The following is a 21,055-nucleotide window of genomic DNA, read 5'->3' on the forward strand; positions in this document are numbered from 1 at the left end:
ATACTGTTCCCGTACGCTGCAGAGAAATCCAATAGCATCTCACAAATCTGGATTTTGCCTCTTTTCTGTCTCTTGTTAGGTTTGCCATTCATTACAGGTGCTATTTTAGCTCTTCCTCAAATGACCTCACATCCAGACAAGTCAATTATCTCCTCCTCCTTTCAGATATATCATTTTATTGACTCATTAACCTTGCTCTCACAGAATCCAGTGGTACTATAAATCATTCCTGAAACAGTTTTGTCAATACTCATACTTTCTGCGAAAGCCCTTTGTACTTGGGATTTAGACACCTCATGCTCAGAAACACTAAATGAATTATATATGAGTGATCTTTATAAATAGTAAAAATACTAACAAAAAGCACAGAAATGTGAAAGAGTTCAAACTAAATTGACCAGGAAAAGGAAATTTGCTTTCTGAAACATGAACATAAATGAGAAGTCAACAAATCAACATATTCCACTCCAACATTGCAAAGCTGCACATTGGGTGGCAATTTCTTTTGGCCCCAAATATATTCCCATGATTGTAAACAGTTCTATATATATTGGCTTCAGGGATACAGATACACTTAATCAAGTAGACTTAGACAAGTTTGGAAATAGCTAAGATTAACTGAATATTGATGACATGTGGTGAGCAGGATGTGTTTTTTGTTTTGTTTTGTTTTGTTTTGTTTTGTTTTGAGCAGGGGAATGCAGGCTGAAGATTAAGTTGCTAACAAATTAGATGGAGGAAAATGACACTTCAGCTATTTATCAGTTCAAAATGACTGCAGAGCTAATACTTAAAAAGATGTTTATCAGTCGAGTGCATTTGTATGTGTTATTATTATAATGATCAGATCATAAATAATGGTTTATTAAAGACATTAATGCTAGCAGGAGTGATTTAAAAACTTTTTTTGAAGCTAGCTGATAGTTTAACTAATGCTAATACTAATACTAACACTAATACTATTTGCACTGTAAGTCACTTTTGTGAAAGAATGTGTATATCAACAGTTACATTACTTTATAGCCTGTGATGTAATGTCTAATCTGATATTCAGTTTGTGTAGCATAGGAATTTAACCACAATATTATTCAGTCATATAATTTATATAGCCTGAAAAAATTCAATGTTTATTATTAACTTATGTGATTCAGATTTAACTTGGGCATATTTATTAAACATCAATTTATGGATTATATGGATATAAGTAAAAGTAAGTAATCTCTTAAGCTGATATCATCAGCCCCTGATATCTATTTCTGAGAGGTATTGAGTACAAATGGCCCTTTATCTTTTGGTCATAATTTCAAGAACAGATTTGAAATCAGTCTCTCATTTCCATTTCTACTATAGTTCTCCTGGGTCAGACTTCCTTAGCCGCCTTCTGATCTAGTTCAAAAGCTTACTATAAAGTGGTGAATTATCTTAAATTCTACAATGGCAGCTGGAGGATCAGAGCCAGCGAGCTCTCCTGTGCACATGTCCTACCTCGCAACGCTATTTCACTGTCTTTATCTTACACTCACAGAAAGACCCTTCTGAGAGTTCAGAGCTTCATAAGATATCATCATTAAACAAACTATTCAGTCATGTTTCCAAAAAGTAAAATAGTTGATATAGTTCTCTCATCTGTAAAGTTACGGTAACAATATAAACTTAGACTGAACTCTCTGTCCTTCACTGTGCCTGATTGCTTCTTGGTAAAATTGATAACCAATTATATCTTTGTTTTCCTAAAAATTTATTTTATTCATCAAAAAAGGCAGAGTTATAGAGAGGGAGTAAGTGAGGTAGGAGAAGAGAGAAGGAGAGAGAGGGAGAGATCTCCCCATCTGATTATTCACAACACAAATCCTCACAGTAAGGCAGACTCCTGAAACTTCACCGAGGTCTCGCAGAACGGGCAGCAAGAGCTCAAGCATTTGAGCCACCTTGTCCTATTTTCCCAATCAAACTAGCAGGGAGATGAACCAGAAGCAGAATAGCCAGGAATCAAAGCAATGCTTACTTGGGCTGCCAGGACAACTGGCAGTTCTACACTTCTTGGCCACAACCTTGGAGTCAGGGAATTACTTTCAACAATTGTGTCAAGCAACTAAGTAATAGCAATTATCTTATAGGGTTTGCAACAGCCTTGAAGACAAGGTTCTGCAACGTTCATTTTGGACATTTGAACACATTCATTTCTCAATATCAAACTCTCATTAATGTTAAGAAATGTAAAGTCTGCTAGGCCTCTGAGTATAAGAGATTAAATACTAAGAAGCCATATTGTTATCATGCACACTTAAATGTGCAACACTCAAGACCTCTGCTTGATCATTTGCCTATAGAAATCAACTGGAATTTGAGCTAAAGTACTCTCCATGTGGAAGGAGTATTCAAAAATAAAAGAAACCCCCAGGATATGTGTTTGGCAATTTGCAAAAACCACATCCCATATCCCACACCAGAGCACGATTACAGCAGATTTGAGTCCCAGCTCCCAGTTTAAGCTTCCTGCTGATGTCCAACCTGAGCATAAAAGTTCTAAAACTTGCTTCCCTGACACTCACGTGGAAGACTCAGACTGGATTCATATATTCATATTTATATACATATATGCATATACATACAGACATATATGTGTATATATATATATATATATTTGAATTCATGAGTTCCTCCAAAAGGAAATATATATTGTTATTCACTAAAATTGCATTAAAATATATAAAATTAATATTATATAAAATTTTTAAATATTTAGATTATATTCCTCGAAAAAGAAATACAATTAATAGAATTTTGGACTATTTTAAGTCCTTTTTGGTTGCATTTCCAACAGATAGCATATTGTGACATTTCTGATCCAAGTTCCTTCTCACTTTGGCAAGCTTTGCTACATTTTTACCTCTCTTGTTTTCTTCAAGGCAGGAATTTCTGTAACAAAAGCAGGAACCTTTTAGGTGTTAGATTGGCCTGGTAGCTGAGAAGTTGCAAAATTGCTGCTCACTGGTGTGAATTTCTGGACTGCATTTCTCATCATTGGCCAGTGAGAGTATGTGTGCCCCCTAAGTGCCTTCTTATCTGTCTTTCCCAGGGAAGATAAGCAGTGCTCTGGCCCCAAAGATGAGATAATAGTACTGGTTATGAACAATAAGCCAGAAGCTCTGGCAGTTGCTGCTGAACAATCCTTCGGTACATTCAGACTCCTTCGAGTTGTTTTGATAAGTGTGAAAGTTCATTAGGCAGAAAGGAACAACCTGACACTGGATGCCTCTGGGGAAAATGCATTGTGACCTTTGACCTTACACACAGGCGCTTCTGGGAGGAGAGGAAGGAAAGAGCTTGGCAAATCACCTACAATAACTGACTTAAGAGTACATCTGATTCGGGATGTGTTCCTTGCTGTATTTATTTACCTGGCAAAGCTTCGAATTCCATTAAGGCAGAAGTCGGCCAGTCTGCCAGCGTATCTGACTTGATGGATTGTCTGTCTACTGTCCCACACTCTCCACATGAGCATTTCTGTGAGGCTGGGCAGGAGATAAAAAACAAATCTAGATTTAGAAGTCATTGTTGCATTGCAGCATGAAAAAGTGGTGCCAGCCTCTTAAAGATATAACCAGGCAAGGAATTGAGGCAAGAGGGCTGGGGCAAGGGATGTCTAAGCTGCAGCCATGTCAGTGTGGTGCTACAGCCCTCTATACAATGGAATAAATCACTTGGAAACAGGTCAAGGTGAAGGCAGCCTGCTTCAAACAACTGTTTGTACCTTATCACAAGATGGTTTCCCTTCTCCGTTAGCAAACTCCCACGCAAATCATTAAGATGGAAGAGAAATCCCACCCATGCCACTGGTTTCTGTGTTATCAACCTGAGGTTTTCATGATGCCCTATAGTTCTGGAACTATCAAACAGAAAACAACAATGTCTGCTTAATGGTATTTTAGCAGGGTGTACACAGTGCGTCTTTCAAGTACTTACCTTTCTTTGTTTTATGCCTAATTTTTATGACGCAGGAGACTTTTTATTAAAAAGACATGCATTTTGTTAATATTGTTAAAATCTGTTTTCAACCTCTAGTTATAAACTTCCCTGAATCCTAAACACAGAAAAAACAAACAAAAAAACCCCGTTTGGATGCTATCAGTTAAAGGTTACATATTTAATAGAAGTAGAGAAAATGTTCAAGAAACTTTGTGGAAGATATCTCAAAATCTACAAACAGCTGAAATATGAGGCAAACATAAATAACTTTCTACTATATCAAAAAACACAGAATGCCAACCAATGAATCACAGCATAGGCAAAGTTAAGTGACAGATAATGAAATGACAGCACGTAAAGGCCCATCATTCTATAAATCAAGAAGAAAGTATAAAAATAAGAAAGTAGAAAAAGAATAAGTGCATAAAAAGAAGCAATGAGAAAAACAAACTTCAGCAAGTTATCTCTTTATACATTTTGTTAAAAAGGTTGAGAATGCCAACAACGTTCTGTGTTGATCAGAATTTAAGGATATAGAATATTCATGAACTGCTAATAGGGAGAACCTTTTAGAACAGGTAATCCCTCTCCCCAGATAGTAAGGACAGAAAGTTTATGGTCTGTATGGCGCCCTCAGTTTTGCTGCATGATACATAGCCCAAGGATACTTCCATCCAGGCCCACAGGGAGAGATGCACAATCCCACTGCCGTGCTGGAGCTGAGCAGTGACAGAAGCAAACCCTTTGGAGAAGAAGCAAGTCAAATATGCTGAATGGACAGTATGGGATATTTTGCAGGGCTTGTGAGTAATGGAGTCACTGTACTAAAAACACCATGGTCTAACCTTAAAAACAGTTTTTAATGAGGAAATTATGAAACTAATAGAAGCAAATATGAACATAACATACTAACATAAATTAAAAGTGCTTGCTCACCTGAAACACATATTTTGCAAAATTACATATATTAAAGAGATTCACAATAAACATATTACAAATGCTGTCTACAGGGTGTGCATGGGTGATTGCAGAAGAAAGATAAAAGGAAGATATGGATCAAGGGATTAGCTTTTAAAAAGTACAGGCACCAGGAAAAGAATAAATAGATCACAAATTCTGTCAGGATGAATAGAAATATTTATCTTTGTTTTTGGTGTATCATTTTGGTTTTATGCATCTAGATAATGGGAGCCCACAAGACTTTGGTGCAGTTAACATAAACCAGAAACAGTTCAATAGAGACATAGGCACTTGCGTATCATTTGATCCTTATTCATATCTCTTACACACGTCTCTACATGAAGCATCAACCACAAGCATTACAAGACTGGGGAGATTAATAATTTTTGTAGCCCCAGACAAACTGTACTAAAGTCTTAAAAAGTTAAGAATATGGATATTGCACATGGCATAATATATACAAATAGTGTTGCATCCAGAAATAGCAAATATAGCATTTTCTGCTTGGCAGATTCACCCCCCAGATGCCTGCATGAAAGAGGGTGAAGCAAGGAGTCAGGGATTCAATCTGTGTCTCTTCCAGGGAATCTTTCAGGATTCACCCCCTGAGTCACCCTCTACTCCCTCCCAGGCTGCACACTCACAGGAAGCTAGGCTCTAGAGCAGAGCTAAGGCCTGATCCCAGACACTTGCACAGGAGGTGTGGCATCCCACAGAGCATCTAGCCACCGCGTCCCTTTACCGTTTCACTTATCCGTTTCAAATAAGAACCAGGTTTTAAGCAATACAACTTTCTCTTCACTGTACTAACTTTAGCATCCCCTGTTGTTCATATATGTGGTCTGCACTTGCAAGTGTGTGTGGAGCTCCAAAGACAAGTCTGTCATTTGGTCTACATTCTTTCAGTTCATTTTGCATGTGTAGCCATGCATCAGCACCACATATGTGATCTGTAATGATTTTACACAGAACATAACAAGCAATTACTAAGAACAAGCAAATATGTCATTATATATATCAATCCACATCTTTCTGTTTTTATTCAATTTTAAGGCTTCATGAGCAATTTTAAATATACATTACATTGTATAATATTGAAAATGTACACAATGATATATGGTGAAAAATGGATCCCATCCCACTTGTGAGAGCCCAATATTGACAGTTGTCATGAATTCTGACTTAACTACAATTGCCAATTTAAGAGGTATTCTCCATAGGACTCTACTTACAAACACGAGCTGCTTTTTGTGTCAAATATGTTAAAGCCTTTGGAACCAGTTCATCTATCAATCAAACAACTTGTTTTATGCTTTACGTATGCTTTCTTTCAGGCTAATTTGTTATTATTTGAATTTTAGTGAATGTATTTTTATTTCACTTGAAAAAAGAAGAGAGAGGAAGCGAAAGAGGGGAAAAGAGAGAGAGTTCACACATCGTCTAGCCCTCTTCCCAAATGCCTGCTTTTGCTAGAGCTGAGCCAGGCCTATTCCAGGAGTTACAATTCTATCTAGGCTTCACACGCGTGGCAGGGAATTTGAACCATGCTCTGCAGCATTCCAGGGTGCACATAAGCAGGAAGTCTGAAATGAAAGTGGAGCCAAAGCTCTCTGCTATGGAGCACAGGCAGGCCAAACAGCATTGTGTTTGTTGGGGATAGAGCTGTTCTGTAGTGGGTAAAGCCACTGCCCGTCGTGCTAGCATCCCAGGTTGACTAGAGTCCTGCCTGCTCCACTTCAGATGCTGCTCCCTGCTAATGCAGTCTGGGAAAGCAGCAACAGGTATGCAGGCCTCTGCACTGACATGGGAGACCTGGAGGAAATTCCTGATTGCTAGCTTAGGATCTGCCCATCTCTAGCTATGGTAGCCTTTGGGGGGGGTGAACTAGTAGATGGAAGATCCCTTCCTCTGTAACTCTAGCTTTCAAATAGATAAATAAGTCTTTTTAAAAAATAGATCTTCACCTTGTCTGCCCGATGACTGAGAAAATGAAAGGAGATGATGCTTTGCCCATTTTCCTATTATGGGTAGAAGCTGGTTCTGCTCTGCCTGATGACCTCATGGATTCATTCAAACTGAATTACCCAACCTCTCCAGCAGGTGATGATCCATTCAGTCTGTTCAGATGACATTTGTCAGAATAAAAAAAAAAAATGACAATGAGAATGTGACGTCCCCGGGCCAATCCTCACTGTTTCCAGCTTCTTCATGCCCTCAAGGGCCTTCAGATGCGTCCAACTCCACCTTCTGGCAGTTGAAGTCATTTGGAGAATGAGCCAGAAAATATAAGACCTTTCTCTCTGTTTCTATTTGTCTCTGTAAATTTGCCTTTCCAATGAAAATAAATAAATCTTTTAAAAAGGAAAATATGTTTGTGAAGGAACTCCACCCCCAAATAAAAGGAAGACTGTAAGTGAAACAGTTAAATATATCTTGTCAATACGGTACTAAGCTGTCTATCATTGTCTGCATGCAAAATTCCATGATGAACTTAAATAGCAGAATGTTAATCTTCTAACTGCTATTAAAGAATTATACTACTCCAATAATATGGGGGGAAATGGTGAGTAGAAAATGGGGAGGGAAAAATGAAAGGGAAAATGGAAAATCCCTATACGTACAAAAATGAATCATGGAAGATTATAAAAATAATGTTTAACATAAAAATACGTAAGATTTAAAATAGAAATAAGACTGTTAATAGCATGAATATTGCATACATATTAGTCTTATTCCTTTTTTTTTGTTTTGACAGAATGCCACGATCTAGGGAAACCAGGCAGCTTTCCTCTCTACAAAACATATTTTTCCACATCATTAAACTTCAGTATTAGAACAAAACCTTAGTATCAGAATAAGAAAGAATAAACTTCTGTAGTAACTTACTCAGCTTCATTTAACAAAAAATACAGAATAGAGTAAAACATATTTTATCATGGCTACAATCTGCTTAAGTAGAATTTTTAAAATGACCAGTTTCTATACTTGAACAAAGGAGAAAATAGACTGAAATAGCTTGAAGATGCGTGTGTGTGTGTGTGTGTGTGTGTGTGTGTGTGTGTGTGTGTGTGTTTAGAACAAGAAGGAAGAAGAGGAGAAGGGGAAGAACAAGGAGGGAGGGAGAGAGTAGAGAGAGAAAAAGAGATTTGTTGATATGTTCCAACACACATACCTAGTTATAACATAATTAAGATAGTAACTTTGGGCCCAGCATGATAGCCTAGTGGTTAAAGTCCTCACCCTGAACGTGCCAGGATCCGATATGGGCACAGGTTCTAAACCTGACGGCTCCACTTCCCATCCAGTTCCCTGCTTATGGCTTGGAAAAGCAGTCCAGGATGGCCCAAAGCCTTGGAACCCTGCACCTGGGTGGGAGACCAGGAAGAGCTCCTGGCTCCAGGCTTCAGATTGGCTCAGCTCCCGCCGTTGGGCTGCTTGGGGAGTGAATCATCAGAGGGAAGATCTTCCTCTCTGTCTCTCCTCCTCTCTATATATCTACCTTTCCAATAAAAATAAATAAATCTTTAAAAAAGATTGTAATTCAGAATTTTAGGAATGTAGTTCTCTGTATGGTATTGAATCTTAGTTGGAACTAACTGACACATTCGTTTTGGCCATGAACTTAAAAGGAATAGAAGAAATCTGCACACTCTGCACTCCAATGCAGTGTGTGTGTGTGTGTGTGTGTGTGTGTGAATTGCCAAGTCTTCCTTTCTCCTAGCCTGTCTACAATTGATCCATTGGCCATAACAATGCCATAGCTAAAGTTCCTGGAAGATGCCCTAAGTGCCAGTCACAGCAATAATTGGTATAGCATCAGCTCTGTCCAGAATTAAGCCATAGTTACCATCTCCATTCAATATCGACTTGCAGGGATTCAAACATTGTGATTGCCATCAGAGTAATTCTGAATACTCCAATGTGTTCTTAATATGGTGAAGAATACCAGACAGCTTGTTATTTCAAATCACTATTTGTTTGGCTTTACAGACATAGTCTGACTTTTAGTACAACAACTGTGGACTTGGAATCCTCATTCTGGCCATTGCACGCAGTGTGAAATTGCCAAGACCTGGCAAATAGTTGCTTTTGAATTCATATTTTAAAAAGAAGCATTTGTTGGCCCAGCACAGTAGCCTAGCAGCAGCGAAAGTCCTCTCCTTGCACATGCCGGGACCCCACATGGGCAACAGTTCTGGGCCTGGTGGCCCCGCTTTCCATCCAACTCCCTGATTTGATCTGGGAAAGCAGTCAAGGACAGCTCAAAACTGAAACCCTGCCCCCACGTGGGAGACCTAGAAGGAGGTCCAGTTCCTGACTTCAGATAGGCACAGCTCTGGCCATTCAGTCCACTTGGGGAGTGAATCAATGGATAGAAGATCTTCCTCTCTGTCTCTTCTCCTCTCTGTATATCTGACTTTGCAATAAAGATTTAAAATAGATATTGAAAAAGAAGCATTTGTTAATTTATGGCAAGAATCATTAAATTGAGGAAATACGTTTATTCATTTTCCCTTTTCCAGAAGAACTCAATGAATTATTTATAAGGAGACTTTAAAGGAAATTAAATCAAGTACAAATCACATATTCTGTTCTTTTTTTTAAACATTTGGGAAGAGCTTATAATGCTCTTCAGATCCATTTTCTTATTCTGAGACTGGCACAAAATCTGAGAACAATATATATGCTTCACCAGTATTTTGTATTAAACAATTCACATTCTATAACTTGGACATAAGTAAATTATATACAATTTGTCTAAATAAATACTTTTTCTCATAAGATCAGTTATTATGGTCATTTGTAGAATACCACCCAATTTAAAAAATCACTTTGCATGTAATGATATTTGGTTTCCACTTGACCAAAAAGAAGAAGATTGAGAAAAGTTAGGTTAAGGATAATTATCCTACGGTTACACTAAGTGATGGAATGGGGGCAAATTTGATTCCTTAATTCTGTATGTTAGGCACTGTTGCATTATAGCTAGGTTAGGGGAAAAAACTATCTATCAAGATACTTCTTTTATAATTCATGAAAAAATGCATTGGTGAAATAGACTTTGACATTTTCTACTTCATAGAGCAATAAAATATCCTTTCATATTACATATACACATGAAAATTATGTGCTTTAATTAAATTAATATGCAACAGATATGAACGATGTTTGGGTTTTTCTTCTGAGCGCAATAACTATCATTATTGGAGTCAGAGCATCTATGGTTTAGCCTAATCAGCAACAAAGTAAATGCTGTAATACTGCAGAACTCTGAGAAATTCTTAGCATTAAAGCCGTTTGATTCGTGGACTGTTATGTCAATCTGGACTGACTATTGTACTTTTACAGGATTGATACCTGAGGCCCTGTTTTTCTGGAGACTTCATTTCAAACGTCCTGTGTCACTTAGCCATCCTGAGCAGGATTGTGTTCAAAAGGAACTGGGAAAGAATTTCGCTTTTGCTACACAAGCTTTCAGCAAATGCGATTATTCTACTGTGCCTGAACCTAACTTTCGAAGGCTATGGCGTTTCTTTGTCCTGCTCCCTGTTGGTTCAATCTGAATACTGCCCTTTTGTTGTTGTTGTTTCGGTTTGTTTTGTTTTATTCCTATTGGTCACACTTGTATGGGGATTTAGAATTCTTTCAATCTCACCTTCCTTTGAAATATGGTCTCTAAGTTTACATTAATGATATGAAGAACATAGGTAACAGAATTATGGTAGTCAGAGATTAGAAGAAACATCTTCGTTAGGAGAAACATCTCAGAACTCTTAGCACAGACATTATCACCAGGGACTGAATTCAGGGAATCTATTTGATCTGGAAAGTGAACCACCAAAAGTATGAGGCAAAATAAATCGCTTTTATTCAGCAGCGGCCTATTTCAAGTGTTGCATTGCAACAACAAAGATTGTTATGTTGCAGGTCAGAGAAAAAGAGAGAGGTCTGATCCTGGTGATTGACATAGCACTTAGCATGTTAATTGAGACGCCTGTATCCCTTGTGAGTGTGCATACATTCAAGGTATGACTGTTCTCTAACCAGCTTTCTGCTAAACCATGTGCTGGGAGGCAACAGGTGACAACTTCATGTCCTTGGGCCTTTATCAATCATGTGAAAGACCCATTTCTCCCCTAAAATAACATTTCATACTTGGCAGTATTGACTTTTCTATTAAATTCTTGTTTATTCCAACATTGACAATGGTATTTTATCCCAAAATCCTTTGGAAAAAAATTGGCATCTCCCATTGTTACTAACATTTACTTATGTGCATTTTGTTAGCCTAATTACATTGTAATTATTTCATGGAAGGGTTATAACATGTGACTACAGTGTTAGGAATTAGATCATGTGCTTCATAGACAATTTTCTCAATCCACAAATAAATTCACGAACCATGCATTGAATCACACTTTCATAGGCAAGTTCCTGAAGAAACAAAACTACATTATTTGCCTTTGCCAACTTTCCTGGGGAGAAGTTATGTAACTTTGGAAGCTGTATCTTCTAATAAATGGTTTTTTTATTATCTTTAGTGAGCACAATGATTTACTAAGTTATCAAGATGCTCAAAGTAGTTTCAAGGATGTAATCGACACATAGGAAGAACCTGACTCATTCTATGCTAGCATTTTTCATTCTGATATATATCATGGAATAATCAAGAGAAAAGCATGCATAGTCTATTGTTTGCAGTCAAAGAGTTGTTGTTCAATGTTCCGGGCAGGCTACAAAGTCCTCTGGGTTCTAGCCAAGCCTCACAATCTCATAGCTTGATCACAGAATCAAGACCAGAGTTCTACTGCTATGTCCAACATTTGGTACAGCCAAATGGAATGCAATATTGAAATATGAAATGAAATGTTTCAGCTAAGTCAGTATTCAAGTTGGCAATTTATTATATGCAGCCTATTCACAATAGAGGAATTTACTATTGTCTAGACAAAGTTACAGACAGAGAGCCACAAATCCCAGTGTAGAAACTGTTTTGTGGTTTCATAACTTGAATCATATTCTCCAAAGTCATTGAAGAAAAAATAGTAGAATAATGACTATCTAAGAAAATCATACCTCATCACAATTTATAGCCATATATCATGAAAAATGGACATATCCAAAGCATGTTTCATAGTTAAAAAAATCAATCATATTTAGGATAGAAAATAAAAATAAGCTAACAAAGATTCTATTACACAGTCTAGGTTAATGTGCCCATTTAAATATATTTAATAAGAAAAAAACAAATAAAGGTATTGTAGCTTGAAGTATTCCCAGCTATTTGACGAAGAATGCTAGTTTATACAAGCAGAAGTAAAGTTCTACTCTAAATTAGGTAATTTACCATGGTAACTATAAATATAAATATGCTTATGTAATCATACAAAAGTTCAGAATTTTTTAACCTTGTTTCTTCTTTTTTTTTTTTTAAGATTTATTTATGTTCATCAGAAAGGCAGATATACAGAGAGGAGGAGAGATGGAGAGGAAGATCTTCCATCCAAAGATTCACTCCCCAAGTGACCACAATGGCCGGTGCTAAGCAGTTCCGAAGTCAGGAGCCAGGAACCTCCTCCAGGTCTCCCAGGCAAGTGCAGGGTCCCAAGGCTTTGTGCCGTCCTTGACTGCTTTCCCAGGCCAGAGGCAGCGAGCTGGATGGGAAGTGGAGTCGTCAGGTTTAGAACCTGCACCCATATGGGATCCCGGGCACATGCAAGGCAAGTACTTTAGCTGCTAGGCCATCACGCCGGGCCCTTTAACCTTGTTTCCTTAGTCAGAATAACACCACCAAAAAAAAAAAAAAAAAAAAACTCTTCCTGGATAGCTCATGAAATACCTTTTTCTTCTAATGAGTTATAATTTCTGCACAGAAAAAAAAAATCAGGTCATTTGAAACAGTAAGATTAAGAAGAGTGTCAGACTTAGTAAGCCCTTACTCATAACAGTGAAGAGTCAGTTGGATTAAAACTGCAAATGGAAAGGCATACCACTCGAACGCTCTCACTACCCCAGGAAAGCCAGATAGCTATTATCAATGATAATTTGGGCACAAAAATAAGATAAATTCTACTAACTGTAAAGAAAAACAAATCCTGCATGCCATTGCTGGATTTTTTTAAAAAGATTTATTTATTTTTATTGGAAAGGTAGATATACAGAGAGGAGGAGAGACAGAGAGGAAGATCTTCCATCCAATGACTCATTCCCCAAGTGGCTTCAATGGCCGGGACTATGCTGATCCAAAGCCAGGGAACTCAGACCCTCTCCCAGGTCTCTCACATGGGTGCAGGGTCTCAAAGCTTTGGGCCATTTTGGACTGCTTTACAGGGCCACAAAGCAGAGAACTGGATGGGAAGTAGGACAGTGGGATTCGAACTGGTACCCATACGGGATCCTGGTGCATGCAAGGCAAGGACTTTTGCTGCTAGGCCACTGCACCAGGCCACCCTGCTGAGTTTTTTTTTTAAATTATACCAACAATGTCCTAAGTTTAATAAGAAATTAGTGTGACGGTTTCAAAGCTGTTTTTCAATTTCAAATTTTACAATAAGGATTTTGAATTGACGATTGATATGACCAAGAGGAAAAAATAAATATTCCCTGCATTACACAGAGGTTTTGATGTTTTGAAGCACAAGAAAAGGAACATCTATCTTCACTGAAATGTCTTTTTATGTTTTTTCAGCACTGGAATAGTTAGAACTATTAGAGTCTCCTTGCAAGCTGTATTTCTCAGTACTTTTATAAACAAACTGCAGCAATAAAGTGCATCTAATTAGAATCAACTTCCTAAAGTACATTGTGCATTAGGAGAGCTGATTTTGAAATCTTAAGTAAAACTGTAAATATATCTATTATGACAATACAAACTGTGAATTTCCATGTCAGAACTTCCATGCACCATACAGAAATGTTATTTCTCCCTTTAGTGGGAAAGAGTTGTTGTTGTAGGTTCTCTAACCATTTTAAAGTTAAAAAGAAAAAAATTATACCCCTTCCAAGTTCACTAATTGGATTAAGGGCTGTTGTTTTATTACTTTAAGGAAAATAGAATGCTAACCATGTTGAGATTTGTGGCCATGTGTTTTTGATAAGCTATACATTAGATATTTATTAGACCATCTGAAGTTATTATTTCAAAGTTTATGTCATATAAATATAGTCAGTCCTTTTCATTTTTTTGTTCTAATCACTTTCTTTGCGAAAGCAAGCAATTGAAAAGAGAAAATCTAAGTGTCTATCAATAATTTGACTCATAAATTATCTTGGATTAATTACTGTATTTCTCTGAGGACAATTTTCATTGTTACTTAACTTAAGTTTATTTATTTGGAAGGCAGAGTGACAAAGAAAGAGTTTGAAAAAGAGACATCTTCCATGCACTGGTTCAATCCAGAAATGACCATAGCAGCTGGCGTTGGGCCAGGATGAAGCTGTAAGCCAGAAACTCCACCAGGATGTCCTGTGTGAGTAGTACAAATACAGGCCCTGAAGCCATTATCTGCTAATCCTGGGACTATGTGCCAACTGGAATCTGCACCAGAAGCAGGGGCGGAACTCAATCCCAGACATTCCATGTGGGGTGTATGCACCTCAGCAGTCGCCTAACCAACTGCACCACAACACCAGACCATCTATATACATAAGTTTTCTTGCATTGAAAATTGCTGAAATAGTCACATTATACAATAGGATCCGTAAGTACTTTGTAATCTGTAAGACATGTTAACATCCTCATTATATAGTAAAATACATAGAATCTGTTGAACAACAAAATATTTCTATTCTCTCACATATTGCTGTAAATGTTTAAAGGAACTAGATTCCTTCCCTAAATGCCTCTTGAAGCTAGCAATGGATGGTGATTATCTTACATCAACAGAGTTAAAAATAACAAGTATCATTTCCTGAAGCAGGTGTATCCTACATTCTACCTTTATCCTTCTACAGAGTTATAAAAATTAGTATCCCGTCAGGGGCTTAAAAACATAAAAGTTTTCATCTCCCAACAACAGAATGAGAAAAATCTTGCCATTTATAAGCAATACCCCCTTGGATGAATAGAGTGCACACTTCTTGTTTTGAATTACTGTATGCTTTGCAACTGTATTGTACTACAGTTTAGTAGACCTTTCCTGATTTTGAAATTGACATCTTGAAATTAAATGGTTTTGTTTCAAATATTGAATAAACCAAAAACCAAGATATAGAGAATGAGCTTAAAAGCTAAACAGTGAACAATTATTGTGGGCTGGGGAGTTGAGGCGCTGCATTATGTGGGATCAAACTCTTTAGCTAAACTTTTGCCAAAGTAAGTGGGATGGCAGAAGAACTGAGTGTTATTGTGTGTTGGATTTAGATGCCGCTTTTAGCAAAATATTTCTAGAACAAAATTAGCATATATGACTGACCAACAAGTAGCTGGACTAAAATGTCATCAGCAATTGGAAGTCCACATTTCCTTTCCAGACACCATTAAGATTATTTAGAAAAAAAAAATCTGAAATGCAGCAAAGGCCACATTAAAGACATTGCTTTCCTATTCAAACTTTTGCTTTTAAACGATTTTAAGCAAGCATTCACAAAGTCTGGGAAAGAAAGCAACACTGCAAGGCAGATTTAATTACTACGTCAAGGAAATTGTTAAGAATAGAATTACAGGCACGACAAACTAACTGGAAGCAGGTAGGACCTTATTTAATGTTAAGAAAAATGGAATGAGTAGAGGCTCCTCTATTTCTGATACACACTTTTGTTAATCTCCTTCCTCCATCGACATGTGGGAATGTGACTAATGCTCACAAAAACGTTATGACCAGAAATACTGAGAACCACTTTCAAGTAAAGAAAGAAGTAGATTGGTTCGCCTCCTGCAACATCCGTCTGCTCTGGTACTGCTGGGTTCCAATCCAAGCAGATCAAGCGACAACCAGAAGGAAGTCAGGATGCTGGGAGTAAGCCTTTGGGAAAAGAACGTCTTGGTGCACTTTGTTAGCTATCAGGAAACTTGCATCACATTTAAGCTGTTCACATTATTTAATGTCTATTTGTTAGCAAAGTTTAGAGCTATCTGCCACATCAGCGTTTCATTGTCTGTCATGCCTTTTCCTCAGAGGAACATACAGATTTTTTTAAAACTTCTATCATGTAGCAAAAAACATGAACTACAGTGCATGAGATATATTAGGGAAATTTTGCTTTTGAAAGCAGAGGCAAAAAGAATCTTTACATATGCTAGTCTGTTTCCCATTATATAAAAGTTGCAGACTTTATGAGGATTTTGACTCAATTTTTTTGAATACCAAAATAACAAACACAGGGTGCTCACACCAGCAGCCATATCTGATGCCAGTGTCACAGGCAGCAGCTACTCTGCTATAGTTCAACACCAGTCCCCATGGTGGCAATCTTCCTGATGAACGTGACAGCCAGGACTTTGTTCTTGGCAATGAGGGAAACAAGCATGGCTGTCCCCTTATCTTTCAGGCAAGGCTGAGTAATGTCAGAGCTGATGGTATCAATTGCTTTGTCGCAAGGACTGTGTGGAATGCATGAACCTCAGCTCCTGCTTGGAGGCCTAATGGTGCTATGGATTATAACACCAGCAGCCCTATTCCTAGGATGAGGGTACATGCATTGGACTCTGTTTCAGCACCACAGTACACAAAAATAATTTTGTAAAACTTAATTTTGTACAATCATCAAATGATTAGTTATGCTACTATACCTTTAATGATCTCTGATGACTGTAAAATGCACTGTATAAGACTGGATGAATCTGATGTACATACTGGCAAGCATGGGAACTAGGGCAGGGGCATTCCTGGTATGAGTGATTGCAGATGGCTCCAACTAGCTTGCAATTCCCTTGTTTGCATGAAAGTCAAGTGTGTGGTGGGCAGGATCAGGCTGGACTCCAACACCCATTGATTTCTATAGGAGACAGGGCTGGAGACAGAACTAGCAACCACTAGCACGTGCATAAGCTGATTGGGGCAACGCGCTGTGTCGGACCCTGTACTTTGTAGCATATTTTCAAATTACATATTATAATGCCTTAAGCTTTATTTTTATATTTAAGGTCACTTGAAAGGAACTATTTAAAATATTTCAGGGCCCGGTGCGGTGGCGCAGTGGTTAAGGTCCTCACCTTGCATGCCCCGGGATCCCATATAGGCGCCAGTTCTATCCCGGCAGCCCCTCATCCCATCCAGCTCCCTGCCTGCGGCCTGGGAAAGCAGTGGAGAACGGCCCAAAGCTTTGGGACCCTGCACCCGCGTTGGAGACCCAGAAGAGGCTCCTGGCTTAGGATCGGCATAGCACCAGCCATTGCGCTCACTTGGGGAGTGAATCATCGGACGGAAGATCTTCCTCTCTGTCTCTCCTCTCTGTATATCCGCCTTTCCAATAATAATAATAATAATAATAATAATAATAATAAAAGATTTCATAGTGTTTCTACACATATTGAAACAGGACATAAAATTTCTTTCTTGCTACTATTTTTAGTGCAATATCTACATAATAAGCCATTGGAAACTTATAGCAATGATACTTATTATCATCAGTTTCACGTTCGTGTTTGACTCTAAAATGTAGGAAGAGCAATTTTTGAGACCGTGGACATATGAGGAAATTATTTGCTGTAAATATTTCCAACATATATTAATTAGGAGAATTTCTGGCTATAGAATAGCTTTGGGAGAAATTATTACCTAGAAGACATGATTATTATCCAATTCTGCTCCTTTTTGTGTCTAAATAATCCTCTTTAAATTAAAGTTTCCTTAATAGTCTAATTACACCCAAAACAGAACTGGCAACAAGATAAAACACTGTAGCCCTCATACAATCAAGCATTTTAAAAGGCTTTTTTGGGCCTAGCAGCTAAAATACTCTCCGGGATCCCATATGAGCACCGGTTCGTATCCCGGTGGCCAAACTTAACATCCAACTCCCTGCTGTGGACTGGGAAAACAGTTGAAGACAGCCCAAGGTCCGGGACCCTGTACCTGCATGGGAAACCCAGAAGAAGCTCCTGGCTCCTGGCTTTAGGATCAGCTCAGTTCCGGCTGCTGCGGCTACTTGGGGAGTGAATCATACAACAAAAGATCTCCCTCTCTCTCTACTCCTCTCTGTGTATCTGACTTTCCAATAAAAAAAAAATCTTTTTTAAAAAATGTTTTTATTACATCCAGTTGATTAATTTACCATAGGATTAACTAAAATAAAGAACTTAATTAATAATAAAGAAAGATAAATACAAAGGAGTGATTAAAACAGTGAAATGATTGCTTTTAGTTTTTTGGATGAAGTAATCTTATTTTTCCAGAAGCAATTGTAAGATAAAAACAGACTTTCTCACATATAACCATGCATGCATGTTAGCATTTATAAACTTTCTTCAGTAAGGTTGATTAATATTATTCTGCAAGTATATTCAATCTTCATCAAAGTATCTAATACTAAAACTATTTCTAAAATCAAGCATTGAAAACATTAAAAAAACTGAAATTTTCAAGAAATGCACTTTTATTATAACAAAATTAATATATTGGAGTAAAAATAATTACTCCCATGTTACATTAGCTAATAGAATAACTAAGGTCGTGTCTCTGGATCCTTACGTTCGACATTTTGGGGGACATTTCTAATTTCAATAACATTATGAGATCTAAAGAAATGATACCCCATTAATATGTTAGAAATTTCAGACAGTGCCAAAAATTATATTTGAAGGACCATGAGAAGTTTGAACATGTTAAGGAATGGCACTGCATGGGGCCAGCGCCAGGGAAACACAAGCAAGCCGTACGGATGTTGGTTTCTCGTCCCTGCTGCTCCGTTTCTGATGCAGCTCCCTGCTTATGACCCGGGAAAGCATGGATCCGCAAGGGCGACTGAGAAGAAGCTCCTGGCTCCTAGCTTCACATAGATTGCAGCCATTTAGGAGTGAAACAGCGGATGGAAGATCTTTTTACCCTTCTCTCTTTGTTAAATCTGCCTTTCAAATAAAAAAAAAATACAAATAAGTTAAAAAAGAAAAAGAAGTGGTACTTCAGAAAAGCAGATGAAATACATCGTATCAGTTGACGCTGTTCTAAAGGATATCTACGTAGACATATCAATTTCATCACAATTTATTATTTTTCTGTGTATAATCAGCATGTATATGTGCAAAAACCTGAACGATTAAGCCAAATTAGAATACAAGTAGATTTAACACTGAAGAAATGAAGTTGTAGAAAGAAGCACAAGGGCATTATTTCATAGTTCAGTTTCTCTGAACTTTTCAGGCGGAAAAAAAAACATATTAATAAGATATAGGACGATGCTTTAAAGAGTGAACTATGGAGTGGTGTCAAAAAATTATCCCAATCAACTGTACTATGCATTATGATTACCAAAAACAAAACATAGCACACAGAAGAAAGCATTGGTTATATTGTTCTAGAAACCTAAATATCTGTGTAGCTAATTCAGAGACTCTTACAAGTTGAATGATTTGGTACTATTTCCCTAAATAAATGATTGAAATCCTAATGTCCTGTGTGACCAAATTGCAAGGATCTCTAAGAAAGTAGTTGAACTGAAAGGGAATGATAAAGGCAGGGCACAGATCCAGCGTGATGTCCATGAGAAGAGGTTAAGTTCTCGCTCACTACACACACACACACACACACACACACACACACACACACGGAAAGGCTACATGAGGATACAGTGAGAACCGGGATATCTGAAATCTAGAAACAGAGCCAGTTAGAACCTTGACCTTGCACTTCCTGTCTCCAGACGGCTCACTAGGTCTAGGCCTAAATTATTTTGGTTATTCGCAAGCAAGTTAAGACACAGACTAATAATGAATTGAAAAAAGAAAAGTTAACACCTCAAATGTATTGAAAGTTTAAGTGTATTCGCTCCACATTGTTTCAGATTCGCTGTTTATCCTGTATCCTTTCAGACTTTTTCTGATGAAAAGCAAGTTGAAAGCCATCAGCAAGCAGCTTGGGAGAAATTAAATCTGGAAATTATGGGAGTGCTAAGTGGTTTCTGCTTCCTTTTCTCAACTACTAACTACTGATGATGTTTCCCTGTTTTTACATGTCACGTAACAATTTGTTTCAAAATAGTTCTAAAATACTAGACAAGCTGTTAAAAATTTTCAAAGAATCCCCTACACCTGTCAGGTACTTCTAACAATTATTAACACTGGCCTAAAATTGCTCCCCTCCCTCTTCCCTGTAACTTCTCAAGATTGCATCTGGTTACTTTTTATTCGTATCGGCTGATTCATACCAGCATGATGAATGTGGTGAAGTAGGTAAGGCAAGAGGAGAAATGAGTTCCTAGAATCTGTAAAAATGAACTACCGCAGTGCAATTACAAGGGTCAATCTGAAGAAAATCTAAGGAGAAATAGAAACATCTGATCTCTTCATTTAGAGTAATACAAAAAGCTGCATCTCTTTTGTGTGCTTTGGTGTAAAGCAATGGTCCTGCACACTAACCAGTCATGAATGAGTAACTCTCCATTCTCCTGTGTTTCCTTGTTCTGCTTGCTCATTCTTCACGAGCCATCCTAAGACCAGTCTTCACTGAAAAACAACCCTAAAATCTAGCACAAGATTGTTCCGGCAAAACATATTGAACTGATAAAGACTAATTAGTGTGTTTGAGTTCAAGCCTCAGGATATTTTCTTAAAATATTTTCATTTCTATTTATAATTTAAAATGTGCCTCTTTTCTATTTTGACATACGTGCTTGTTTGGGAGGAAAACAGTGGCGCTACGTCTAGGCCTAAGTTATACCCAAGTATAAGCAGCGTCACCAAGTCACACAGTGTTTACCAAGAAACTTTGGTAACGGATTTTCCTCTTTCAGAACTACAAAATCTGGCAGGCGTAATTCATGAAGAAGTTCAGCCCTAAGAGAGTTGTTACACTTTGAAAGTGGATGAAATCCTGGTGCTATTTTCCTATCTATTCTTTGAAATATTTTGGCGTTGTAAGTCAGAACAAAGCAGCCATAAAACACTAGTCTGCCTCTTTTATCTCTAAAACTCTGTGCTCTCTTAAGCCATTCTGGCGTTTTCTACAACACTTCAATGCACATTAACTCA

The sequence above is a fragment of the Ochotona curzoniae genome, unplaced genomic scaffold, assembly GCF_017591425.1.
Source record: "Ochotona curzoniae isolate NIBS_2020 unplaced genomic scaffold, NIBS_Ocur_1.0 contig_3498, whole genome shotgun sequence".
Classification (NCBI taxonomy): domain Eukaryota; kingdom Metazoa; phylum Chordata; class Mammalia; order Lagomorpha; family Ochotonidae; genus Ochotona; species Ochotona curzoniae.